The sequence below is a fragment of the Prionailurus bengalensis genome, chromosome A2 (genome assembly GCF_016509475.1).
Source record: "Prionailurus bengalensis isolate Pbe53 chromosome A2, Fcat_Pben_1.1_paternal_pri, whole genome shotgun sequence".
In the NCBI taxonomy this organism is placed as follows: Eukaryota; Metazoa; Chordata; class Mammalia; order Carnivora; family Felidae; genus Prionailurus; species Prionailurus bengalensis.
Genome location: NC_057348.1, coordinates 145,026,168 through 145,052,824, shown reverse-complemented (window position 1 = coordinate 145,052,824; position 26,657 = coordinate 145,026,168). Strand labels below are relative to the sequence as shown.

General features: G+C 37.2%; 1 protein-coding gene across 2 annotated transcripts in view; it reads right to left on the bottom strand.

Moving 5' to 3' along the window:
- AHCYL2 (adenosylhomocysteinase like 2) overlaps nt 1-26,657 on the bottom strand; it is a 170,149-nt gene that overhangs the window by 114,761 nt on the left and 28,731 nt on the right. The window lies entirely within an intron of this gene.

Sequence of the window (26,657 nt, the reverse complement as noted above, 5' to 3'; positions counted from 1 at the left end):
TTTTCTGTTTGAAACAAGTTTTGTGTGTTAGATTCCCTCAGATAAATTTTATTATGTGGTTATAACCAATTCATGGCTTCTACTAGAATATATTCAAAGCCATATCCACACAGTGATATTCTTCAAAGGGACACACATACATATTCACATATAACTTTCGTGTGTTGCAAGAATATTTTTTTTACTTCTCAGTCTTGGCAAATCAGCACAATATTACTTATAATAAAGGTAGTATTCTGTTATTTCTTGGTATCCTTTTTTAAAAATTCCTTTTCTGGGGCGCCTGGGTGGCGCAGTCGGTTAAGCGTCCGACTTCAGCCAGGTCACGATCTCGCGGTCTGTGAGTTCGAGCCCCGCGTCGGGCTCTGGGCTGATGGCTCAGAGCCTGGAGCCTGTTTCCGATTCTGTGACTCCCTCTCTCTCTGCCCCTCCCCCGTTCATGCTCTGTCTCTCTCTGTCCCAAAAATAAATAAACGTTGAAAAAAAAAAAATTTAAAAATTCCTTTTCTTCAACCATTAAAGCTGAGCTTCCCAAAACTAAAGTTTCCAAGATAGGAAAAAATAAAAAAAGAAGGCTACTAGATGTTATTGCTATATCGACTTGAAGAAAAGTGGCTAAGCAATATGCTTTAAGAGGAATGTTTCTCAATCTAGAAGCCAAGTTGTAACACTGTGCCCCAAATACACTTATTTCTAAAAATACTTAAGTACCTTTTTATGACGAAATTAAATTAGATGCAAAGTTTTCCCTACTGATGTCACTGTCATTCTCGTATTATATCAGTCTTACTGAGTGGGAGAGAAGGAAGTGACATATAGCAGTCAGCAAGAAATTTTGCACAACCAGTAAACTCTATTATATATGCTACAGCCTCAGCTGTGACAATTACAGGTTATTATAGTGCTTATGAGTTATTTTCTCTTTATCTTGCATAACTTCATGATAATGAAGGAAGCAAGGAGAGAGAAGAAACTAGAACAAGTGCCTCTTTGGGGCTCATGCATGAGAATGGTATGAACATGTTTGTACCGACACAAAGCAAGTTATAATCGCCTAATCACAGGGAAAGTGACGGCAAACACATTATGTTAATAAGCACTGTTCCTACTTAAAATGTTTAAGATTTGCAAATTCTGTGAATTCTAATTTTTTCACAGACGATAATAATAACTTATTCTTTAACAGTTCGTACTTACTTGCCTTAATATTACCTATAAAACAGTGACCTGGGGAAAAAAATAGGATTCATTTCTTCTGGGAATAAAGTTTCAAAAAAAGAAAAAACCGGCTTAGCCATAATTACTTATTGTTATAAAATGGCAGATTTTGTGAGGAATTTTATTACATGACCATAAAATCCTTTTATGAACACCATCCCATACTGCAAAAGAGTCTGTGGTAAAGTCACTAAAGGCAATTTAACAGCAAAGCCTCTGGAGAAAGAATGCATAATTCGAATCCTGGCTCTAACATTCACTAGTTGTGTGACCTTGGGCAAGTTACTTAATGTCTGTGCCTCAATTACTTCACCTATAAAATGGGGAGGATGATAATAATCCTACCTACTTAATAAGGTTGTGGTAAGAATAAACGATATCTATAACATACTGTGGGTAATTAAAGTTAGTTCTACTTCACTTTCCTATAATTTTGTGGGGGAAGATGTAAAATAAATGGATAAACTCTTGGAGAACATGTTTGTGATGATGTGAATATTCTTTGCCATTTATACTAAGGGAAAAAAGAATGGGGAAGAGAGAGGATGCTTTTAAATGTTACTTCTAGCAAAAAAAAGTAAAAACAAAGATTCTTATTTATCCCTTGAACAAAAATATAATGAAAAAATTCACTGGAAACAATGGATTAAAAAACTCTAGATCTGCAAACAAATAGCAATTAAATAACATTCACTTTAAGAAAAAATTTTAATGTTTATTTTTTGAGAGAGAAAGCAAGCGAGTGAGTGAGCATGAGTGGGGAAGGAGCAGACAGAGAGGGAGACACAGAATCTGAAGCAGGCTCCAGGCTCTTAGCTGTCAGCATAGAGCCTAATGTGGGACTCGAACCCACCAACCGTGGGATCGTGACCTGAGCCGAAGTCAGACGCTTAACCAACTGAGCCAGGCAGGAACCCCTAACATTCACTTTTTAAAAACACTTTTATCTAGGGCGCCTGGCTGGCTCAGTCGCTTAAGCATCTGACTTGATTTCAGCTCAGGTCACGATCTGGCGGTTTGTGGATTTGGATTCGAGCCCCGTGTCGGGCTCCACACTAACAGTGAGGAGCCTGCTTGGGATTCTCTCTCTCTCTGCCCCTCTCCCTCTCACACATGCACACTCTCTCTCTAAATAAATGAATAAACATTAAAAGAAAAAAGAGCTAAAATAAAAATGAAAATAAAAAACACCTTTTTCTTTCACATTCACCCAAAATATTTTTCATTGTTACATCACCTTTTTTCGGATCAAGCAGGGAAGCCATACTTGGACGTCGTTCCTCTGTCATGCCTCTAAAATAAACTCATTATTTTTAAGTGCTGCTCACAACATTCATTTGACAAGTATTTATTGAAAGCCATGCACTAGGTATCAGGGACACAAAGATGACTAAGACATGTCCTCATCTTCAACCTTTGTCTTTTAGAAGAAACAAATATGTAAAATCATTACATTATTCCAGAAGAGGAATAATGTGTAATAATAATGTGTAATAATAACAGCAATGGATTGAAACATATTAAAAAATATTGTGGATGCCTGGCTGGCTCAGTCATGAATTCGAGCCACAATCATGTGTGGAGTAGTTTACTTAAAGTTAAAAAAAATAATAATTTAAAATCTAGGAGTTCATAATGATACCAAAAACAAAACAAAGCAAAAAAGACCCCAATCAGGCACCATTGGATAACGCTAGTGAACCAAGTCATTATTTTGAAAATTGATATATAAAAGAATCAAGCATTCATCCTGATGTCCTATAAAAACTACAGGGCAATCAAATAGATGAGGGGAAGTTTCTCTTTATAGAAGTATTACATGTCATAAATAAATAATGATAGGTTGGAATCTCATCATTTTGGAGCTCTTAATGATTTAGTAGATCTAAATAAAAATCGTCAATAGCTACTAACATCACAAAAAGAGAGACATTATGCACCCCCTGATGAAAGCACTCACCACTCTGAAGAAGCCTGAGCAAACCTCTAAATCTAAGTACCAATTTACAGGAAATGCAGAGGACAAAGGAACATGTTAAAAGACATCAGAGAGATACAACAGCAAAATTCCGACTCAAGGAAACTTTACATGACAAATCACCCAGTTTCTACAACAAAAAAATTAGAGAAGAAAAAGAGAAAGAGATGGAAGTGTCTTAAGAGACAAATCAACCAACTGCACTGCACAAAATTTATTTGCATCCCAATTTAAACACACTGAAAAAAATATATATATGTATGAATGACACAATCAGGGAAATGCAAACCATGGGGTTTTGATGCTATTAAAGAATTACTGTTAAGTTTTTTAGCGTGATAATGGAACTGTGGTTATTCATTTAAAGTCCTTATCTTTTAGAGATATAAACAAGAAAAGAATGTAGGTAAAATTATAAAAGTCTAGAAGTTGTATTCAGTAATCCAGGGAAGGAGGTGAAATATTTGGCCATGAATTAACAATTGTTGAAGGTGGGTTCAAGTTTGACATTTTCTATTATAAAAACATTAAAAAGAAACAGTATAGCTCAAAATGATGAGAAAGAGAGACAGTGCAGATAAAGCACTCAGCCCATACATCATAAGTACTAGTTATAATTATTCAAGAGCTTAAGGATTGGATTAGATGACCTCTCAGATATTTTTCAAAACTGAAAGTCTAAAATTCTATGACTAGATTACATATATTTAAAGGTCACTTTTAATCTCTAAAATTCTTTGGTTCTGCCCCAGGGATCTGGCTCAATTTTCTTCTCCCACTGGTTAACAAAAGCCTGCAAAAACACTAAACAACTACTTTTAAAAAGCACATGAACTGGGATTGACTCCCAGTTCAGTGTTTGGAGGTTTCTACTGTAACACCCACTTCAATTCTGGCGTCTGAATGTTATACTGTTTAATTAACTAGGTTAAACATTCAGTACTGATTAAACACATGGAAAATTTTGCCTTACCCAATGGGGAAAACTCTTGTGTTTCTTTTTCCCCAACACATAAACAGTTTGAGAACAGTGTTCCAAAAACTCCTGAATGTAATACAGCACTTTCAGGAGGTGCTTGAGATCACAAGTATTTTTGTGATCATACTAAGATGATATTTGTCTTTTTTACTCTCGTTAGCTCCTAAGTGCACAGTGGAGTTTTCCACAGGATACATGATGTGTGGCAATGCACCAGACTGAATGCAAAAGCAGATAAGAAATTCAAGCTGTTTTTAATAAAGCCAGATATGAGAGATTGGCAAAAACACAAAACAATGCCATTCTTCCCACTCAATGTTCTGTTTTGAAAAATATAGTTATTTTTCATAGAATTATTTCTGTTGACATGTACTGAGCTTATTAAGTTTATGTATTTATTTTTGAAAGAGAAAGGGTGTGGGGGAGGGGCAGAAAGAGAGAAAGAGAGAGAGAGAGAGAGAGAGAGAGAGAGAATCCCAAGATGGCTCCACTCTGTCAGCATGAGCCTAATGCAGGGCTTGAACCCATAAACCGTGAGACCATGACCTGAGCCAAAGTCAGACACTTAACTGATTGAGCCACCCAGGCGCCCCTAAGCTTATTATTTTCAAATAAAATATTTTATAAATCTCTCACTTTCAAAGAAATAGCAACATATAATGTATTTATTATTGTTACTGAAAATAAATTTCTCAGTTTTAATTCCTAATACAGTAAATATTGATAGCTATAACCCACACACACAAAAACTCTTTGAGATCCTCAAATTGTAAGCATGTTAAAGGAGTCCTGAGACTGAAAAGTTTGAGAACTACTGCTTTAGAACACACACAACTCCATCTAATTATGTCTGTCACTACATTACCTCATATTACCACTACATTTTATGTTATAGAGACACGATTCTTTCATTTTTCAGACCAACAAAGGGTATCTGCTCTAAAACTAGTCTGATACACCTAAAAATTATTGGGGTAAGGGGGTCTCCTCGTTTAAAGAGAAAGAGTATGACTGCTCACAATTATAAAAAGATATGAAGAATTTTAGTCACATGAATTCTAGAAGGTCAGGGAGAACATTTCTCTTGGCGGGAAGTTGGCACTAAGCCTAAGGAACCAAGTTCTTTTTCGTGTAATCATTTTTCCTTTTTGTTAAGACTTGCCAAGGCTGGACGTTAGGGTCCTCAATTCCAATTCCCTGACACCACGGGAGAAGACTGGCAAAATAAACCTTCCTGGTCAAGGTAGGAAAGCTGGTCATCTCAGAATACACAGAGCTCCACATTTTCTCACCTTATGGATTCTCCATTAGAAATTTCCACACACTGATCTCTGCCTAGTTCCCTAACAAAAACTTAGAAGTTAAAGTCAGTTCAACAAATGTGGGTACTCTTGAAAGACTGACTCAAGGAGGCCACAGATAGGAGAGAAATAAAAGAACACAGTGGATGCTAGCTGTAGATACATACATACAATACGTACATCAGGGAGGCTATATACAAAAGTACATCAGGGAGGCCAAAGATGGGAGAGAAAAAGAAGACTGTAGCTCTAAATGTAGCAGTTGGTGCTAGCTATAAATACACCCTTACAAAAACATACATACAAATGCAAACACCTAGAGTTGACTATCCCATCCTCACGAACTCCTTAGCAGCATTGGACCCTTCTGTATTATGTCGTCTTTTTTTTTTTTTTAACTCATTTATTTATTTTTGAGAAAGAGACAGGGCACTAGCAGGGGAGGAGCAGAGACAGAGGGGGAGGGAGAGAGAGAGAGAGAGAGAGAGAGAGAATCCCAAGCAGGCTCTGCACTGTCAACACAGAGACCAATGCAGGGATTGAACCCACAAACCATGAGATCATGACCTGAGCTGAAATCAAGAGTCGGACACTCAACCAACTGAGCCACCCAGGCACCTCTGTATCATGTCTTCTAATCTTTTATACTCCAAGGCATTTGAACTAGATTTCACTTTTATAAAAATACTCTAGAAAAAAATCTCGCATTTGTCTACCTTCCTAGAGCTATAAATTGATACAATAAAAACAGCACTATTCCATTTGGCAAAAAATAAAGCTCCAGAAACTAATCATTTGAAAATTTTTTATTTCTTGCTATACTTTCCTGCTTTGAAAAAAAAATTCTCTTAAAAAAAATTTCATTCCCACCTCTTTTCAGTTAATCAACAATTACATACTGAACACAGAGAAAAGAGAAAGCAAGAGTGAAAATAACAAGCCAGAATCTTCCAAGAGAATTCCTCATCCTCACCCCTAGAAAGGTGAGAATACATTGCCTCAAGATGGCCCCCAAACAGCCACTCCAAGATTCTTCTGTCTCTCCTATTCCTCACTCTTGTTAGATGACCCTACTTCTCCTCTGAGAAGACTGACAAACTCTCAACTTAACTTCAGAATCACTCTCTATTCAAAATCAAGCCCAACCCCATATCTTCTTTCCTTCATTACTTCCACGAAGCAAAATTCATGTCCTTATCACTTCCCTTAAACTATTCAGCTAGAGCACAGTCTTCCTACCTCAGGAAATCTTGGAAATTGATTATTTATAATAAAATAGTATTCAAATCAATTCATTAACTAGAAGACAGTGCTTTCCTTTTCTTTCTTAAAATGACTCCATTGTAGAAGGGTTTAAAGATATTAAAATGATTTTAATATTTGGATCTTCATTTTGTTTTTTAAAGCCTCAGATGTGAAATGTTTCTTTATTCTATTGCTACGAGGGTTCTTCCCTGAGGTCACAGGATCAAATCAGAACAGATTAGTAGACTGGTTTTAAAGTAAAAAATGACCACCTGATGGTATTTGGAAGCTAATATGAAACAAGATAGCGATACTGAGTTCAGGCCTCAGGGCCTGTAGTACAAGAAGTATTGCTCTCTTCATACAATAATAGAACATAATAAATCTCTTTGTTTTAAAGATAATCACTAGGGGCGCCTGGCTGGCTTAGTCGGAAGAGTATGCAACTTTTGATCTCTGGGTCATCAGTTTGAGCCCCATGTCAGGTGTAGAGATTACTAAAAAAATAAATAAACTTAAAAAAAATAAATCTTAAAAAGAGATAATCACTGAATTCTACTGGAATCAAAAGAAACTACCTAAAAAAATACCTGAAATATAAAATTTTAGTCTCTCAAAACGTTTGAGGAAAAAAAGGTAAAGTTTAACTTAAGTCTGGAAAATACTAATCACTACTTTATCTTTGACAAACATACCTGTTTGGTTTATGTATTTAGCACAATACATTTTAACTACATAAAAAGTACAGAAAGTAGGGGATTTCCATTTCCAGCCCGTAAGGAGTAACAGGTATAATATACACCTACCTGCCTGAATCAAACAAACAAAAATGGACAAAATATATGAAACAATAGTTTTGAAGACACTGCTCAGGCAGTGAATGAAGGGCAGTGATCCATGAGAGACAGTAAACAAGTGAAATGGTTCTATGAATACCTCGACTTACTACCCTGAGACCATTTCCAGGTGCAGCTCAGGGAGAAAGAACCCAGGTAGAGCCCAGCAGACTATCTTAGTTGAGGAGATAAAACTGAGAGTTGGGGAGCCCAAGGCAGATACAGTTTGCAGGAAAGAGTGCTAGAGAAGAGAAGGCTGCACAGAGAGCACTCTGGAAATATGTGGTCGGTACCCCTTAAGGATTCAGCAGAGTACTGACCGGTGAATGCATGTAAGAAACCATTCAAAGGATTAGAGGGAACACTGTCACACTCAAATAGAACAGGAATAATTCCTATTCCCGAATGGCATTCAGGAATACCAACCAGAATGGAAAAGCCCCCAATTTATGGAGCACTGGGTAGAGTATTCAGAAGGGTCTTGGGAAATAACTACCCTAGAAGGAAAACCGCTCTGGCCCAACCTAACAAATCTTAAATGAGAGACCAGAGAGGGTCATACTATAATGATAACTTGGCTGTGATAGAGAACAAAGAAAAAGATCCAGTACCCAACAAGGTAAAATTCACAATGTTTAGAATCCAAATTTAACAGACATGCAAAGAAACAGGAAAATATGACCCATAAAGGAGAATCAGCTGAAACCAACACAAAATTGACACAAATGTTACAATTAGCAGACATGGGCATTAAAACAGGTATTATATTTGTATTCCATTTTCAAGAAATTAAGTGGAAACATGGGAAATATTAAAAAAAAAAAGACCTATATTGGGGCACCTGGGTGGCTCAGTCGGTTAAGCGTATGACTTCGGCTCAGGTCATGATCTCACAGTCTGTAGTTCGAGCCCCATATCGGGCTCTGTGTTGACAGGTCGGAGCCTGGAGACTGTTTCCGATTCTGTGTCTCCCTCTCTCTCTGCCCCTCCCCTGCTCATGCTCTGTCTCTCTCTGTCTCAAAAATTTAAAAAATATATTTAAAAAAAAGACCTATATCAAACTTCTAGAGATTAAATGTACACTGTCTTAGATGAAAAATACACTGGATAGGATTAAGAGCAACTAGATAAAACCAAGTAAGAGATAAGTGAACCGGAAGATACAACAAAACAAACCATCCAAAATGAACCAGAGAAGGGGTGCCTAGGTGGCTCAGTCCATTAAGCATCTGACTCTTGGTTTCAGTTCAGATCACGATCTTACAGTTCATGAGTTTGAGCTCTGCATCAGGCTCCTTGCTGACAGTGCAGAGCCTGCTTGGGATTCTCTCTCTCCTCTCTCTGCCCCTCACTCCCCACTCTCTCTCTCTCTCTTTCAAAATAAATGAATAAAAACTTAAAAAAAAATGAACCACAGAGGAAAAAAGAAGAAGAAAAAAGATCATCAGTGAATTGCGGAAATACTTTAAGCTGCCTAATATATTTGTTACTTCGACTTTTTAAAGGAGAGGGAACAGAGACAGAAAAATATTTTTAAAAACAAGTGGGAAAATCTTTTTTTCCAAATTTGATTAAAAAAACCAACAACAATAATCCCATAGGCTTAAGATGTTCAATGCACCCCCAAAAAGAACACAAGAAAAACTACATCAATAATATAATAATCAAATTGTTCAAACCACTGATAAAAAAAAAAAAAAGCACTGATATTAAAAGCAGCCAGAAAAAAAAGACACATTATGTATAGAGGAACAAAGGTAAAGATGACAGCAGATTTCTCATCAGAGAACGTCAACAGTGAAGCAACAGCGTTAAGGGGATGCAAAACAGAAAATTGTCAACCTAGAATTCTATACTCAGGAAAAAATATCTTTCAAAAACAAAGACATTTTCAGGTACGCTGGAGAATTCATTACCAGTAGGCCTGTATGAGAAGGAATGCTGAAATAATTATCCTTTTGAGAAGAATAATACCAGATGAAAAATCTGAATTTGTACAAAAGAATGAAGAACACCAGAAAGAATAACTACGAGTATTTATATAAATTTTTGTCCTTATTATGTAAATCTCTAAGATAGTTTACTGTTGATACAAAAATGGTGTGGGGTTCATAATAACAGGAGAAAATGTATCACAAAAATATCACAAAGTCTGAGGGGAGAGAGAGAAATATTTCTTCTATGGTCTAAAACTATTGTAAACTTTTTTCAGTCTATTATGAACATTTTACACTACAGGTGTAATGGTATCACATCATTAAAAGGCAAACTATGATAAGCTGAAGATGTGTACTACAAATCCTAAAGCAACCACTGAAACAAAGCAAACCAACAAAGAAATTAAGAGTGAATGATAAAAAAAATTACACCAAAATAAGACAGAAGGAGAGGAAAAATAAAACTAGAACAGATGGGACAAATAGAAAACAGCAAGACGGTAGATTTAAACCTAACCATATCGATAATCACCTTAAATATAAATGGTCAATTGAAAGAGAGATTATCATTTGCATTAATAAAGCAAAATTCAACTACATGCTGTATAGTCCTGTACACTTATTAGAATGGCTAAAAATAAAGATGGCCCGTACCAAATGTTGACAAAGATGTGGAGGAACTCCCATACTTTTGGTGGGAATGTAAAATGGCAAAACCATTTTGGAAAACAATTTGGCAGTTTCTTTAAAGTTAAACATACGTATATGATCTAAATATTACACTCCTACATATATAACAAAAAAATGAAAGCATATGTCTATAAGTACTTGTACACAAATGTTCATAGCAGCTAAGAGCCCCAAACTGGAAATAACCCAAATGTCTGCCAGCAGGTAAAAAAACAAAGTGTGGTCTAACCATTACAGTGTAATACTACTAAGAAGTAAAAGGAATGAAACTTTGACCACTCAACAGCATGAATGAATCTCAAAATAATGATGCTAAGTGGAAGAACTGTAACAACCCCCTCCCCAAAAGAGTACACACTACATGATTTATATAAAATTATTTTTTAAATGCCAACTCATCTATTGTAACATAAAGCAGTTAGTAACTGCCTGGGGATAAGGTTAAGTGGGAAGGGGCAGAAGACTTCAGAGGGGATAGATACATTCTTTAACTGTGATGACAGTTTCACAGTTGTGTACCTACGTCAAAACTTTTCAAATTGCATACCTTAAATACATTTTTACTTACTAAATTCAATATATGTAACGATTATAGGTCTATTCAGGTCTTCATTTCTTCTTGAGTTAGTTTTGGTAAGTTACTTTTATTTCTGATTTGTATTACTATTTCTTCTTTGACCTATGAGTTACTTAGAAGTATGCTTCTAAATTTCCAAATACATAGTTATTTTGATCATCTTTTGGCTTAATTTCGATCTTTGTTAGGATGAATAGTCTGTTTAACTATCCATTCATTGGTTTTGGTGAGACTTGCTTTATGAATTCAGTATTTTTTCAATTTTTTTAAAAACTGCTTAAAAACAAAGTATATTCTCATCTATTATGTGCAGGATTCTGTACAGGCCTATCAAATCAAGCTTGGTGGTCATTTGTTCCAATCTTCTCGAATTTTTTATCTGTTTGACCTCCAAACACCGAGAAAAATACGTTAAAATATTGTTTGTAGATTTTATCAATTTTCCCTATAATTGTATATATACTCTTTCCATCTATATTCTATCTATTTATTTTGAGGCCATTGTATTGGATGCATATTGATTTGGAACTATTATGGCTTCCTGGCTAATTATTTCTTTTATAATTTTTTTGTGACTTTTAAAATTCTAATAATGATTTTTGCCTTCAAGTTAATTTTGCCTACTGATGCCCTACTATATCAGCTTTCTTTTAGAATATGTTTTTCCATACTTTACTTTCAGTCTGATTCCTTATGTTTTCTTAGGTATGCCTCTTAACAAACTGCATAGAGCTGAATTATTTTATATTCAACCTAAAGACGCTGCAGTCATCTATTACTACATAAAAAACTACCCCAAAGCTTAGTGGTAATCAACAATCATTTTATTATTCTCACAATTCCGTGGGCCACAAAGTCTAACAGGGCACAACAGAGACAGCAGGTCTCTGATCCACAATGTCTGGGACCTCAGGTGGGATGACTTGAACAGATGAAGATGGCTAGGATGCCTCAACAGGAGCTATTTGTGAGACCCCAGTTCTTCTCCAGGTGTTGCTTGCTAGGACTGGACTGTCCAACATGCTTCCTTCACTCACTCACATGGCTGACAGTTGATGCTATTTGTTGGTAGCTCACTGGGGCTATCAACCAGTGCCTACATGTGTCCTCTCCATCTGGCTTGGGCTTCTTAAAGTATGGCGGCTGGGTTCTGAGAGTGAGTATTCCAAAAGGCATAGGCAGAAACTGCAAAGTTTCTTATAACATAGCCTCAGAAGGCCCAAAAAGTGACATTCAATTGGTCAAGTAAGTCATTAAGGCCAGTCTAGATTCAAAGAGAGAAGAACAATAGACTCCATCTCTGAACGGCAAGGAAGAAACTGACAATGGCCACTTTGGAGAAAAGCTACCACGTTCCACCCTCTGGTCCCAGCAGGTCCCTCCCACATGCAAACACACTCACCCTCTTCTAAGACCTTCAAAAGTCTCATCTCATAATGGCATCAGCTTGATGTCCAGAATCTTGATTATCTAATTCAGGTCCAGGTGTGATTGAGGCTCCTCAGATGCAGTTCCTCAGGTACAGCTACTGGAGTATAGTTCCTCTTGATCTGAATAAAGAAACAAATTATCTGCTCCCACACACCCAACATACAAACGTACAACAGTGAGACTGACTCAGGATAACCACAATTAACACTCTCATTCAAACTATGAGGAAGAAGGGGAAGGAACAAGAAACACATAGCAGTTACTGGTCCATAGCAATTCTGAAAGTTAATCAGACACATGTCACCAGTTCCTTGATAACAGCCCAAACCTACTCCCTGTGAATGATTCTCCAAAACTCTTGGCTCCACCTCTGAGTCATCTTTCCTTTTACGTAAGAGATGGTTAATGTTTGCAATAGAGTAGCCTTCTCAGCCTGCTTCCCGCTTGTAGATGATTAGAAATCCAAAGGTTTATTTTCAGTTTTTACTGTCTCTGTTCCTTAATCCAAGCTGAAGCTGCTTCTATTAATACTATTTAAAAACCTTGTAGATTTTCTATGACTCTTACAGGAGTTCACTCCAGGAGACAGAGCCACACCAACCTTCTTTCTCGATCTTAAGCTCTGTGTTCTGAGGCTACTGTAAGAAAACATCCTTAAGATCCTATTATGTAAAAGAGAAGAGTCTAAGAGGTATTCCTTTAAGGTCTTTGGGCATCTTTTTATCTAGCTAAAACATTCTATGAAACACTGACATATCTTTCTGAAGTCTTAACAAAGGAATTTATATTTGAACGCTTGAGATCTTTACTATGAGGCCATGTTTTATTGGCAGCATCTTGAATTTTATTTGTTCTGAAGCCATTTCTTTAAGTCATTGGTCATTTAGAACAACTGGAGATGAGAAAAAAGTTTTATTTTATAACACAATAGATCCTGGGCTAGAAACATTTCCCCCTGCAAGTTCTGATTAAAAACTGAATATAGCTCATTTTTTACCTCATTCATCTCTATACTTAAACCTTATCATAGGCAGTTAGAAGAAGCTAGGTAATACTTGCCAACATTCTGCCTAGAAATCTCTTTGGATAAATCCAATTCATTGGATACATTTTCTATCTTCCACATTACCAGATATGACAGTGCTAACAAACCTTGTACCATTTATATAACAAAGGTTCCCTGTTACCCAGCCTCCAATAATACTTTTCTCGCTGTGTTTCAAGCCCTGACTAACAGTCTCCTCAAGGTGCCTCCAGCTTCTACTCACCACCAAGTCCCAGAGCCAATCTAAATTTTAGGTTATAGCTGCACCTCACTTCCAGGTACCAAATTCTGTTTCAATTATCTACTGCTATAAACAAAATACTCCAAAACTTAACATCATAAAACTACAATCATCTTATTATGCTCATGATTGTGAGAGTCAAGAATTCAGACAGGGTATAGCAGGGATGGTCTGTGTATGCTTCGTGACATCTGGGGCTTCACATAGCATGGCTCTAATGGCTGAAGATGGCTAGACCAGGTCCATATGCCTGGTGCCTGGGTTTTTCTCCATATGATGTCGGCTGAGACTGGAAGGTCCAAGATGACTTCTTCACTCATTCATATGGCTGGCAGTTGACGCTGGCTGCTGATTAGGAGCTCAGCTGGGCCTCTCCATCTGGCTTGAGCTTTTCACAGCATGGCAGCTGGGTTCCCAAACTGTGTTCCATGGGAGAACGTTCCAAAAAACAATGTTCAAAGAAGCCAGATGGAAGCTGCAAAAACTTCTCATGACCTAGCCTTGAAAGTCCCAAAATGTCACTTCTAGTACCTTCTAGTGGTCAAACAAGTCACTAAAGCCAGCTCAGATTCAAGGTGTGTAGACAAATAAACTCAACCTTTGGGTGGGAGGATAGCATATGTGTAAAGGAAATGAACTAACAGCCATCCTGGAAACATGCTACAACAGACAATCTGTCTTTTAAGTGGTAAGTGTAACTCATTCACTTTAATATGATTACTGATGGATTTGAATTTATTTCTGCCATCTTTTACTGTGCTTTCTATTTATCCTTTCTTTTCTATGATATTTATTACATTTTCCTTTCCTGCTCTCTATTATATTGAGCAAATCATAAATTCAATGAATTATCACAAAGTGAAATAACCATGTAGTTACCACCCAGGTCAAGAAATGCAATGCTACCAGCACCCTAGAAACCTCCCTTGTCCTCCCTCCCAATCACTGTCCCCTCCCTCACTATCACAACTTTTAACACCATATGTTAGGGTTTTTAGCTTTATATAAATTAAACCATATAGTATATATTCTTTTGTGTCTGGCCTTCTTTATTCAGCATTGTCTTTATTCAGCCATGATCTTGTGCATGGCAACAATTTATTCATTTCCATTGCTTTAGAGTATTCCATTGTATGAACATGCCACAATTTATCCATTCTATCATTGATGTTGTTCACTGAGTTTTAAATTTTGATGACTGTACTTTTCACTTATTTCTTTTAACGTTTATTTATTTTTGAGAAAGAGAGTGCGAGCAGGGAGGGGCAGAGAGAGAGGGAGACACAAAATCCAAAGCAGACTCCAGGTTCTGAGATGTAAGCACAGAGCCCACCATGGGGCTCAAACTTAACAAACTGCAAGATCATGACTTGAGCCAAAGTCAGATGCTTAACCGACTGATCCACCCAGGTGCTTCTTGATGACTGTAGATGACTGTATTTTTTTAAAGTTCTATTAAAAAAAATCTTTAGGGTACTTTTAGCTGTAGGAATCCTGTGTGGCCTATACTGAAGATACATAACCCTATAGAGAAGTTTTGCATTTGCTAGGGCCTGATGCCATGTGACTGTCACTGACTGATTCAGGGCTACCTTTTATGTTAATTTCTCAGCTTTGGGTTGCTGAAACTGCAGAGAAAGAGGGACATTCTAAACCAAAATACAGGAGAACAAGCCCATGGCAACCAATTCTCAGAAAAATTTTTTTTACCTAGGACTCATACAGTGTGGACAAACTTCTTGACATCATATTGCTAGACAGATGTTTTTCTAGATCACCATCTTTTCAGTAGTGTGACCTTCTGAGGAATGTAGCTTCATGGAGGGAGACAGGAAAGTCTCCTGTTCCTGTATGGTTGTTGAAACTGAAGCCTCTTAATTATTCAAGGCCATAGTTTTAACTTATGTATTTACCACTTTGTTTTTTAATTCCCTCTTCATTATTTCCCCTTGAGGATTTTCCTTTTTTTTTTTTTTTAAACAAGTTCAATTATGGAATTTAAAATAATGTGCCTGGGTGGCTCAGTCAGTTAAGCGTCCAGCTCTTGATCTCAGCTCAGGCATGATGTTGCAGTTGATGGGATCAAGCCCTGCATAGGGCTCTACGCTGACAGCACGAAGTGTGCTTGGGATTCTCTCTCTTTCCCTCTCTCTCTGCCCCTCGCCCACTTGCATGCATGCTCTCTCTCTCTCAAAATAAATAAACTTAAAAGTATAAATAAATAAAATAGTGTTTGTTATATTTTATGTGGCATTCGTAGGAATCCCAAGTATACTTTTCAGCTTTTGTCAAATGTAAAGTATATGATAGGAAAAACAATCCAAAAAGCCATAGGCAGCAAAACTCAAAAAGAGGGGGGAAAAAAAGGAAGAAAAATGAGGTAAGATCTAAAGGAACTGAGAAATGAAGTATTAAGATAAACCTAACAGTTTCAAGGTGCTTGGCTTGCTCAGTCGGTAGAGCATGTGACTCTTGATCTCAGGGTTGTGAGTCTGAGCCCTATATTGGGTGTAGAGATGACTTCAAAAAAAAAAAAAAAAAAAAAAAAAAAACAATAAAATAAAAGATAAAACTAACAGTTTCCTAATGGGTTTCATATTCTTTTCAGTAAACTTCTGACCTCTCTCCTACAAGGTACTATGTAACTACATAAATCTGCAGGAATAAAAAACTTTACAGCAGTAGTGTTAAGTATAAACACTATTCAGCTAGAAAGTAAGAAGTTAGGGGAGAAAATGGAAATAAAAAACAGTAAATGAATTTCAGACACTGGAACAGTATCAACAAAGCATACCTTTTAATGTCCATAAAAAAAAAAAAACATGAAATAAATACTACAAATCACTTGATATATATTATGTACAAAGTATTGTATTAAACAATGGGGCACAAATATGAAGTAGAATCAAACAAATTTATCAGGCAAGATAGAACTATAAATACTATAAACTTTCAGGTGACCTTTAAAAATATGAAGCTCAAAAATAATAAATTTAGGAAGGGAAAGACTTTAAAAGTCAAGAGGTCTGTAAGTATTGTTTGATCCCATTTATATGAAATATCCAGAACAGGCAAATCTACAGAGATAGAAAATAGATTCGTGGTTGCCTGGAGGTGGTGAGGGCAGAGTGGAGTAGGAGGAGGAATAGGGGAGTGATTACTACAGGTTTCTTTTTGGGATGCTGAATATGTTCTAAAATAAGATTAGATTATAGTGATGGTCACACAACTTTATAAACATAAAAGAAACACTGAATTGTAGGGGTGCATGGGTGGCTCATTCAGTTAAGCATCCAACTTCAGCTCAGGTCATGATCTCACAGTTCGTGAGTTTGAGCCCCGCATCAGGCTCTGTGCTGACAGCTCTGAGCCTGCTTTGGATTCTCTGTCTCCCCATCTCTCTGAGCCCAAACACTGAACTGTATACCTTAAATGAATGAACGTCACAGTATGAAAAGATATCTTAATAAAGCTATTTTAAAAAGTCAAGAGATCTATTTCTTTTCAAAAGCTAGAACATTCTACCAAAAGAGAAATTCAGCCCACCACACAAGCTTCAAGATCTTTTTTGTTTCAACAAAGGAAAAGATGCAGCTCAGCATTGATGCTGTCTCCAAAAGCATAAACCCTACTAAAGCTCCCTAATGCCTCCCTCAAAGTTATAGCTTTTTAATACTCAAATTTTTCTACTTCCTTATATCACAATACTCTGTCAAACTGATCTTCTTTAGGGTCTACAATAAAAATGAGTTTAGTATATATGATAAAAACAAGATCCTGAAGATAGTACAGGGATTTAAAAATCATCCCATAAATTCTAAAACTCAGACTTAGAAATTACTAGTTTAAATTAGAACCAAGAGTACAATAGTAAACGTAGATCAAAATAGCAAGTCTAAAAAATCTTCAAAAGAAATTATTTCTCACTTTCATCTGTCTCTCTAGATATTTCCCCTCACCATTTTTTTCTTAAAACAGATAATTTGACGTTTTCAGTGCTTTTACTCTTGTGTTATAAGAACTACGACATAAACTAGAAGTAGTACTACCATTTATCCAATCATACAAGACTAGAAACTCATCCTCCTCTCTTATCACACAGTGCGTCCACCCCAACACACAATTGTCACCAGATTCCATCAATTCTACCCCCATCTTAATATCTCTCTTATTAGATTTCTTCTATTTCCTGTCTTAGGACAGGCCTTTATCTTGTCCTACTTGGATAATTACAACAGCCTGACTGTTTTCTTTGCCTTCTATACTACCCTCACCTCCACCTCATATCCACACTAATCCACACAAATTTCCAAATCTAATAAGGATAATGTAAACTCTATAAACTAGAGAGCACATGCATGCACGCACACACACACACACACACACACACACACACACTCTTTAATTAAATTGATATTTTCTGTTCATGTTATTTTATAACCCATTTTGTTTTCACTTAAAATATAATGATCACTTCCCCTTCTCATTAAGTATGCCTGGGCAACATAATTTCTGATGGCTGTATATTATTACATAATATGGATGCATCGTATTTTATTATGTCTTTATAACATAAATAATATACTCATGTTGTATTAATGAACAAAAAAGTTTCTCTTCAATGTTTTCTCTTGCTTATCTTTCCTTTAAAACCTATTTATATCTAAAATTAAAACTACATTATCTTTGTTAATATAAAATCATCTTTGTTTCATCTTTTATCGTATTTATTACATTCTAATTTGAATAAGTTACTATATGACTTATTACTCTATGCTATTAAAACTTTCTGAGTATAGGGGCGCCTGGGTGGCTCAGTCGGTTGAGCGTCCGACTTGAACTCAGGTCACCATCTCGCGGTCTGTGAGTTCGAGCCCTGCATTGGGCTCTGGGCTGATGGCTCAGAGCCTAGAGCCTGCTTCCGATTCTGTGTCTCCCTCCCTCTCTGCCTCTCCCCTGTTCATGCTCTGTCTCTCTCTGTCTCAAAGATAAATAAACGTTAAAAAATTTTTTTTTAGGGGCGCCTGGGTGGCGCAGTCGGTTAAGCGTCCGACTTCAGCCAGGTCACGATCTCGCGGTCCGTGAGTTCGAGCCCTGCGTCAGGCTCTGGGCTGATGGCTCAGAGCCTGGAGCCTGTTTCCGATTCTGTGTCTCCCTCTCTCTCTGCCCCTCCCCCGTTCATGCTCTGTCTCTCTCTGTCCCAAAAATAAATAAACGTTGAAAAAAAAATTTTTTTTTAATTTTTTTTTAATAAAAAAATAAAAAAATAAACTTTCTGAGTATATATTCTATTTTATTCAAGCTTTGGATGCCTCCTCCACCACCACTCCTAACTCAGCATCTAGCTCAGTATCATTATTAAATTAGATACTTGATACGAGCAATTTATCCGGATAAGGTTACCCTGATAAAAACATTATGTCCATTATGCTACCTAAACTTCTGTGAGATGACACTATGGTTCAGGGCTCTTCCCAGGTATGATTCTTCAGCATTTCCTTTGATTTTGTGAGTTACTCCTATTATCCTTATAATATCCCCCTTCTCTCACCCTCCCTTTCTTTTTTGCTTAAGTCAACTTGCAACCAAAGAAAACTGAACTGATAAAGGCTGGAACACTTTATAATTGTTCAACAGACATTTGTTGAGCAAAATAGTGAATGAATGTACTAAAAGTCAGTTAAATGTACACTGAGAAGGAAGAAATGGATACAGACAAGCAAAGGGAATATATTGAAACAGAAAGATACTGACTACACCTATAGTAAGTCTCTGCACCAAAACAATTATCTTCATTTTAAACAATGTTTCCCTATTGTCCTCATCCTTACGGTTGTTCTGGCCAAAGGCTCTGAAGTCATCCTTAATTCCTCTCTTTCTTTCAAACACAAGTCGAATTCATTAGCATATCCGGTTTAATCTACTTTCTAAATATATGCAGAATCTAACCCACTCCTCTCATCTTCACTGCTATTTTCAGATCCAAACTATCATCATCTCTCATCTGGTCATTGGAGTAACCTCCTAAATGGTCTCCTTACTGACCCCTTTCAGTCTATTCTCAACTTTGCAGCCACAATGATCTAGTTAAAACTTAGGTCAGATCATGCCACACTCTGCTTGAAACTTTCTAATGGTTTCCTATCTCATTCAGACCAAAAGCCAAAGCCTAAAATCCTTAATATGACCTATCGAGACCATGTAAGATACGTCTCCCTGTTACCAGCTGGCCTCATCTATACAACTCTCTCTTACTCTACTCCAGCTGCACTGGCCTCTTTGCTATTCCTTAAAATCGCTAGTATAACCCCCCTCAGAACCTCTGCACTTGCTAAACACTCTGCCAGTACACTATTTCTTCACTCTCTTATAAAAAGCAACTCTGTTAAGGTCATGCCATTCAATTATGTCATTTCCTCCTCTCCTAGCTGTCATCTATTAAATTCATCTCTCAGATTCTAGTCATCCTAAATTCCATCATTAACCTGGGCTTAGCAGATGAAAGGTAGGTGGAAATTGTTGGATGGGAAATTGTTGGGAAGGCCTTTTTTTTGCCTTTGCCCTTCCTCCTTGATGGTTATAATACAGAAATAATGCCTTGAGCTCCAGAAGTCACCTTGGACCATGAAAGTACTGAAGCAACAGAATGATGAAGCAAAATGACAGGAGTCATTGGGGACAGAGTCCCTAATCTTTGCAGAGTTACCTTACCAACCTTGTAATGCTTATCTCTGTATTTCTTTGTAAATACAATACATACATCCTTAGGGTTACAGGTAAGCAGAATTAATAAATCACCCAAATAACTTATTCAGAATGTAATAAATACCATAAATGCTATAAAAGATATGAAACGATGATGATTTTACATGAAGAAAGACAGTGTATTTTATGAGAAAATAAACTCATGTTCATATAAACCATTATTTTTGGTGGTTACTGCCAAATGCAGCTGAATCTAATTCCAAGTATACTTTTTCCAGTGCACATTGCACACAGATCTGTTAGAAGGAAGCAGTTAGAAAGTGGATATTGATGGGGCGCCTGGGTGGCTCAAGTCAGTTAAGTGTCTGACTTCCACTCAGGTCATGTTCTTGCAGTTTGTGAGTTCAAGCTCCGCATTGGGCTCTGTGCTGACATTTCAGAGCCTGGAGCCTACTTCAGATTATGTGTCTCCCTCTCTCTCTGCCGCTCTCCCACTCACACTCTCTCTCTCAAGAAATGAATAAATATTAAAAACAAAAACAAAAACAAAAACTGGATATTGAGTAGACAACCAGAAGTTCTGCAACATCAGGTGATTTCAACAATGCATGTAGGTGGCCCATGAAGATCTGGCCTTTAAGTTCCTTCAGCTTATCTCTAATGATGTTCTCCTTCATTCTACCTCAGCTAATCACTACCAAAATTACACTCCAGATCTTATCATCACCAGAAATTGTTCCATGTCCAGAAGACCTTATTTGGGTAATTTGCTCTCTGGCCTCTCCTTTTAGCTTGTTTGTTCAATTACTCCTACTATTCTCTCACACTGACTTCAGGTCACTGATCCTTTTCCTTTCAACCTCTTGGCCATTTCCTTTATTCCCATTCCTTCTTTTTTTTTAATTTTTAAAAAATGTTTATTCATTTTTGAAAGACAGAGATGGAGTGTGAGCAGGGGAGGGGCAGAGAAAGAGAGAGAAACACAGAATCTGAAGCAGGCTCCAGGCTCTGAGCTGTCAGCACAGAGCCCGACACGTGGCTCAAACTCACGAACCGTGAGATCATGACCTGAGCCGAAGTTGGACGCTTGACTGGTTGAGCCACCCAGGCGCCCCTATTCCCTTTCCTTCTTATCCATGATTTCTTACCCTTACATCTCAGGAATCACCATTGTAATAACTCTTTACATCCTCTGAGCCCCATGAGAGCATGTCCAGTTTGTCTACTAGCCACTCCCACTTAGATGTTCCACAGATATCTCAAACGCAACATGTTTAAAATTAAGGTAGCTTCTCCCACTACTATTTTACCTCCTATGTTGGTGAATGACACCACCATCCACCCAAATATCCTATCCATCCAAATGCCCTAAATGACCATAACGCTCTTCTCTTTCACTTCTTCCTACAATAACCAGAACCTAGTTCTACCTCTGGGGTGACTCCAAAAAAATTCATCTTCATCTTTCCAATCCCACTATTAGGGCCCTAGTTTATACTTCCATATCTGAAACAGAGTATTAACCATTCTTTCTGCGTAAGGTACTAACTGTTCTTCCTGCTTCTACTCTAATGCATTCTCCCCATTCTCCATACTGCATCTGAAGTAATCTAAAATGCAAGTCTGATCATGGCACTCTCCTATTAGTTCACAAATACTTAGAAAACTTTCAGGAACCACAGCAGCCCCAGCAAATGCAGAGACTAAAGCTGTGAGGACATTTTCTAGTCTCCTATTTCTTTCTTTTTTTTTTTTTTTAATTTTTTTTTTCAATGTTTATTTATTTTTGCGACAGAGAGAGACAGAGCATGAACGGGGGAGGGGCAGAGAGAGAAGGAGACACAGAATCGGAAACAGGCTCCAGGCTCTGAGCCATCAGCCCAGAGCCTGACGTGGGGCTCGAACTCTCGGACCGCGAGATCGTGACCTGGCTGAAGTCGGACGCTTAACCGACTGTGCCACCCAGGCACCCCTAGTCTCCTATTTCTTTGCACACTACTATCATCATTCCCTCGGGTTACTTTAAGTCACTAGGAACATGGCTACCAGCAGCTCCGACTAATCTCAGAAAGTAAAGAAACAGAATTTGATGCATGTAAGTAGATATTATTATTCAAAATATTCATTTCCCCTCCCTCCTGGAGGATTAGACGTTCTGCCCAGTTGATGTCAGGTTCCCGCACAGCTGATGTCAGGCTTGGCCATATGACCTGTTGTAGACCAAGAAATATGAGGAAATTACACATCTTACATCTGAATAGCAGCTTTCAGAGTAACGTCTCATTTCCCTGTATCACAAGGTTAATATCTTAGACAAGAGGTGCATCTCTTGCCTGGGTCCTAGAAATGGGCTGCAAGATAAAAATGCAGCATTAGCAAAAAATAAACCTTTATTATTATAAGCCACTAAAATTGGGGGATTGTTGGTGCGCCTGTGACTCAGTCAGTTAAGCGTCTGACTTTGGCTGAGGTCATGATCTTGTGGCTTGTGGGTTGGAGCCCCGCGTCAGGCTCTGTGCTGACAGCTCAGAGCCTGGAGCCTACTTGGGATTCTGTGTGTCCCCCTCTCTCTGTCTTTCCCTCATTTGCGCTCTATGTCTCTCAAAAACAAACATTAAAAAAATTTTTTTAATAAATAAAATAAAGTTGGGGGATTGTTTTTTGGCACAATATAACGTAGCCTAAACTGACTTATATAGCATAAAAAAGGACTCTGACGACGCTAGTTTTGATCACATCCCCTGCTTAAAACCCTTCAGTGACACCCATATGCCTACTGATGTCCAAATTCTATCACAGTATAAAGGCTCTTTCTGATATGATCCTGCTTGTCTCTCCAGCCTCATTTCCTGGGCCTCCCCTTTATATTCCATATTGCAACCATACTATAGGATTATTTTAAGATTGCTCCATCATGTTGGCCCTTACCCTCCATCTACTTATACATGCTGTTCTTCATTAAAAAAAAAAAAAAAAAAAAAAAAAGTTTTTCCTTCAGTAACATCCCAATCCACCCAAAATGTCCATACTTCCTTTAAGAATCCACTTAAACTGGGGCACCTGGGTGGCTCAGTCGGTCGAGCATGCGACTCTTGATTTCAGTTCAGGTCATGATCCCAGTGTCATGCATGGTATTAGGCCCTGAGTTGGGCTCCACACTGGGCATGGAGCCTGCTTAAGATTTTCTCTCTCTCTCTCTCTCTCTCTCTCTCTCTCTTTCTCTGCCCCTCTCCTCTGCTCACACTTGAGCTCTCTATCTCTAAAAAAAATAAAATAAAATAAAATAAATAAAAAAGAATACACTTAAACAGAGCTTCCTCTGTGGAGGTTCATATAAACCTACCACCTTAAATACAACTGATTGCTCCATCACAGGATTTTAAACATCCTCTATTAGCAATTATCTTGCTATTTTTATAAATATGTATCTCTTCAACTATATTGTGAATTCCTTAAGAGATAAGACCATGTCTTACTCATCTTTGAGTCCAAGAATCTAATGCAGTACTTGGCACATAACAGAGGATCAATATAAGCTTATACAGTGCTAATATAGAGTCTTTTTTTCAGCAAAGTTGGATACAAAAAGATGATACAGACCTTTTAACATACATTATGTTAAAAGATGCTACAGAAAATCAAACCTATTCCACTCTTATTTTGCTTCTATATTTCTTTTTCAAGAATAATCTTCCAGATTGGAAAGAGCAGAACACACATGTTTAAGAGGAAACTGAAGTCTGAGACAGAAGAAAAAATAATAAAAGAGCATCCAGTAACTTTTTAGTACATTCAAATCTCTAGAACCAGATAAATTATAGCCTAAAACATTGAGATCTCCATGATAGCTCATGGAAAATAGAAAAGAAGCTAGAAGACTAGAAACAAAATTCTATTTCAATTTCCTCAATTTCAAAGGAAAAAAGAGAGAGACTAAATTCTCAGAGCTACAGATTAAGAGTTTACCAAAGAGTCCCAGCAAAATTCTATGCCAGATTTTTGCAGGGTAGGGAAGGGGTATAGATAGCACCAGAAACCAGAATTGGCTCAATAAGAAAAAAAATCAGGCTGACCTAATTTTATTTTTGGCAAAATTACTAGACTGAAAGATAAGATAAATAACATAGAGTAGGTCAAATACATCTCGTTGAAATCAAGATAAGATTTCTCATGCTAGTCAGGTAATGGTTTTAAAATTGGTTAAACAACCATCCTCACATTATTAATCAATGGCTTAATATCAATCTGGATGGAAGGCTCTAATGTTAGCAAGGCTCTTTATTTGGCCTTGCTGTGGTAGATGTTTATCAACACGCTGAAGATTTAAGAGGTAGTTTATATATTTTGCTAGTAATATAAAGCTAGGAAGATTAGATAATGCCATGAAAGACACAATCAACAAAATAAAAAATATCTGAAGAGATAAAAACAATGGACTGAAAATACAAAACGAAATTTATGAAGGATATATGTAAATATAGTTATTTAAAAAAAAAAGTATAATGCTGGTAAGAAATTAATTTTAACATTAGTTGATCATTACTTGAGAATTTAGTTGTGTTAAATAACAAAAATTCAAGATCAATAAAGATCAAATTGGCTTTATTTAACAATTCATGAATTAAGCAGTATCCCATCTAGCAAATAGAAAGAGGCCCCAAAGAGCTACAGAAAAGGAAAGGTTTTCAGAGGCAGAGAGGGAATGGGAAAAGAAAGTCATTAGTGAAAAAATTGTTTCTGGCAAGGTCACCTTCCTTTGGAGAAAATCAGGGTCTATGAAGCAGGATAACCCTACTGGTGCTGGCTAGGAAATTCCAGACTGACCAGTTAAGATTACATTCCTAGGGAAGGTCAAAACTGCAATTAGGTTAAATATTAATTAAATCTTGGTTTGGTGAGGTGGGCCTAGTACAAGTGACTCCATTTTGGACCTGTTGTTACTTTTTAACAATTGAGTGTTAAGTTCAAGATGAGCCTTCATTATGAGGTTTCAGCTTAAAAAGCCTACACAAACTCAATTAATAAAATAACAGTACAGTGACCTGTACAAAGAAGAAAACTGCAACAGGTCAAGCAACATCCTAGAATCATGATTCGGTATATGACCTCTTACAGGTGACACTACCATATATAATAAATCTAGAAAAGGATAACCAGGAAGGTGGTAACAAGGCTGGCAAACTAAATCATATGAAGAATGACCAAGAGAATCAGGAATGATTTCCACAGAGAAGCTCTGATGCAGGAAAAGGAACATTTAGAGCTGTTTCCAAGTATCTGAATGACTGTCAAAGAGTAGGAATTATGCTTTTACATATTTTAAACTTATTCTCCATGCACACAGTTTCAAGCTTTTCATATAATAAATCCTCAGATATTTGAACTTCAAGATCAACTTACCTGTTGATGGATGGCTAAGCCAACAAAGACAGTTGTTATAAAAGGTTATCTGAGGTGATCTGAATGACAACTCAACAAAAAGGTAAGGTTGGAGGAAGAAGACTTAAAAATCAAAATAACAACATTTTTTTCTTTCTTTAAAAAAATTTTTTAATGTTTATTTTTGAGAGAGAGAGAGAGAGAGAGAGAGAGACAGTGTGAGCAGGGGAGGAGCAGAGAGGGAGACACAGAATCCTGAGCAGGCTCCAGGCTTTGAGCTGTCACCACAAAGCCCAACGCAGGGCTCAAACCCACGAACCATGAGATCATGACCTGAGCCGAAGTTGGACACTCCACTGACTGAGCCACCCAGGAGCCCCGAACTAATAATATGTTTTAAAAGCCTTAACTGAAAGAAGCTACGGAGGATATGTGAGACATATTACCCTAAATTTTAGAATTTACCTTACATCAGATGATATCCTTGATCATACCACTAGTTCTATTTTATTCCGTTTGTAAATATTTCCCCATAATGGAAAGAGTCCTTGTTTTCACTCTTTACAAAGTGAAAACCGAGGCTGATGGAAGCTATTTGCTCAGCACCAACAGCATAACAATGGCTAACCTTCAATAAGAAACCCAAGCTTTTCACTCACAAGTTTTGTTAAAACCACTGGACTCATCAGGGAGGCGGTAAACAAGTATAGTACTTAATTTAGCAACTCAACCCCAGTTTGGTCATAACTTTGGTTTCACTTTTGTTACTCCCCTCATCATCCAATCTCTAAATCCACAAAGAGTAAGCCTGCATTAAAACTCCAAACATATAAGAATTTTTTTTCTTAAAGCCTAAAGGCTAAAACAAAAAAACTAAGATTTGAAACCGAGGATTTGTCTCTTTTATACTGCTTAAGTTGTAGCCTTGGCATTACCAGTTCTATCATAAGCTAAATCTTGGCCACAGGTCTGTTAGGTATACGCCACACTGTTTCTCCGGAAACTTAAGTGGCTTCCTTTGTGCATCAGAGATTTGGGGCAGAGCTGCTGCAATGCTAGTGGCAGAAGGCAATGAGAAAAAGGCAATGTTAGCAA